The 2,717-nt window shown below is 33.9% G+C and overlaps 1 pseudogene; it reads left to right on the top strand.

Annotated features, from left to right (window-relative positions):
• The first annotated feature begins 1,960 nt into the window (after nt 1-1,960).
• Nucleotides 1,961-2,513, top strand: LOC131952662 (DNA-directed RNA polymerase II subunit RPB4-like; annotated as a pseudogene).
• The last annotated feature ends 204 nt before the right edge of the window (nt 2,514-2,717 follow it).

Raw genomic sequence — 2,717 nt, 5'->3', positions numbered from 1 at the left:
GATCGTATAACTTATTAGTAGTGTATGGCCCATTACATAACTTAATAGAAGAGGATTGCCGAACATATAACTTAGTAGTAATGTACGGCTGATCATGTAACTTAATATAAGGGTGGTGTTAGTAATGGTGTTTGAAATGACTTTGGTAATAAAGTTGGTTATGGTGTTGATAACGGCATTGGAAAAGGAAATGGCCCAACAAATTCAAATAATTCTCCACAAAACAAAGCAGTTGTTGTTTTATTTTGGGGGTTTATCTCTCTTTTTTATTGCCTTATAACCGGATCATCAGTCACGCTGAGAGCCGTATTTCATGGGATTTATATTCATAGATACATTTGTATATGAAAAATGTAGGCCTATATCTTGCTCATTTAAATTTCAGATGTAGTTTATGTAATTATATCCAAATCAAAAAAAAAAAAATAATTAATTCGCCTACGTCAATATTCATTTATACATTTAGATTAACCAAGAAGGATAACCTATAACTTTGATCCCAAAAAGGCTACATGTACAAAGAAATTCATAAATAATTTTAAAAAATATAAAACATTGTTTACAGTGTAAATTAAAACAATAATATTTTTAATGTCTTAGAAAAAAGAGTGCATAGGCTTAGTTTTGTTATTTTAAATTATTATCAGGCTCAAGTTTTAATTGCAAACAGCTAGCTGAATTTAAAAAATGTCTTGTTGACATGATGAGAAAGTTCGGTTTAAACAATGTTCACAATAAACTGAAGCACATCATACTACTGTAGCACCGCAGCAAGTTAACGAAAGCGTAACAGAAACCACCATAGAGGCCGAAGCCATGGAGACAATAGCAACCAGGAATTCCATAGTAACCGGGTCTCAAAAAGATGGGAATCACGAAAATTTGGAGGCTGTCGATGAAACAATAACTAATATTCTTCAAGATAACTCTAGTTCAGAAAACATAACGAAACCGCTAAAGGAAATTAAAAGCTCACAAAGTATGTCAGCAACAAAGGTATCAGGTCAACTGTCATATAGTCAAGCAATCAGTTCAAGTAAAAATCATTTACCTACAGTAAAGCCACCTCAAAGGTTCGTGACCAGGGCCCAACGGGATAGCAAACCAACGGCTGGAAGGTTTGGAATTAAAAGACCACCACCATCCAGCCCTCCAGAAACAGATGTTCGAAAGAAAACCCCAAATACTTCATGCTAACTCTGGCAACATTGAACATCAGGGGGGCTAGGGACAAAACACATTATATAAACAACATAATAAATAAACACAATATTGACATCCTACTTTTACAGGAAACTAAAATTGGAACTACAGAAGAAGCAAATAAACTAGATGCATAATTAATATCGACAGTCTCAAGCAAAACATCACTCGATCAGCCCCCAAGTAATTTAACATTAGAACAGTCTTCTGTTTCCCAGGTTTTTAAAAGTGCACAACCTGAATGGTAGAAAGAGATACACACCTCACCCTCCCCCCCCCCCCCCCCACACACTTCCCTCCACTCAACCGGACTGGCGGATTTTTCAAGGTAGCGTGCCCTCTTTGCCAAGGGTCAATTTTATGTCATGGAAAGTTTTGGAATGATAGATCAGTAATGTGTATTACAGAGACACTTCTCCCACGGTGGTTTCTATTTCTGTCTACAATGTGAACTTTTGACTCCTCAGCTAAGGACAGAGCACAGTAAACTAAGCAGTCAAGAGAAACCTAGTTTGCACACCTTATTTTAGTCTAGTTCTTATGCCATTTTATTTTCTCCATTTGATTATTATATATGCAATTGATGTTCATGTCTTTGATGCTGTGTAAAATCTATCAAATAAATTATTATTACTGATAAAAAAAAAAAAAAAAAAAAAAAAAAAAAAAAAAAAAAAAAAAAAAAAAAAAAAAAAAAAAAAAAAAAAAAAAAAAAAGTGTTGTTCTGTTGTTTTTTGAAGTAACTCTTATTTACAAAATGGCTGCGCAATCTCAACAACAATCTGGTACTAGATCTAGTGATAATCAAGAAGAGGGTGCATCCGAGTTACAATTTCCAAAAGAATTTGAAAATGCAGAAACATTGCTGATATCAGAAGTACAAATGTTGTTAGATCACAGAAAAAAAAAAACTAAATGAAAGCGCTGAAGAAGAGCAAGAGCAATCTGAAGTGTTCACAAAGACTTTGAATTATCGTGAGAGGTTCAGCAAATTTAAAAATAGAGAAACGATTGCATCCGTAAGAAGTTTGTTGATCCAGAAAAAACTCCATAAATTTGAACTGGCAGCTTTAGCAAACCTTTGTCCAGAAACAGCTGAAGAAGTAAAATCATTGATACCTAGTTTGGAGGCAAGGTTTGAAGATGATGAGCTGCAGCAGATTTTGGATGATATACAAACTAAAAGAAGTTTTCAGTATTAAAGTTTGTGTGCTTGATCAAATGTTGTGTAAAGGGGAACCAAAACATGGTTTTAATAGTTTTATCATTGCCAATTGTGTCATTATTTTTTAATAAACTCTTTTTGCTTACTTATAAAAAAATAAAAATAAAAAAAAAATAAAAAAAAGTAGTCCTGTTGTTTTAATTCATTTAAAAAGAAGATAATTGAAAATAGTACATACTCTAGGTCCTAGGCAGTGGCGTCCCCAGGTTTGGTGTATCCCCCCCCCCCCCCCCTCCGAACAATAAATATATAGTCATCAGCACCAGTTACACGTGAATTATACGAAGTA

The sequence above is a fragment of the Physella acuta genome, unplaced genomic scaffold (genome assembly GCF_028476545.2).
Source record: "Physella acuta isolate Inbredline_101_S28 unplaced genomic scaffold, ASM2847654v3 ptg000884l, whole genome shotgun sequence".
NCBI lineage: Eukaryota > Metazoa > Mollusca > Gastropoda > Physidae > Physella > Physella acuta.
The sequence above is the reverse complement of the archived record's forward strand: the minus strand, read 5'-3'. Positions and strand labels throughout refer to the sequence as shown.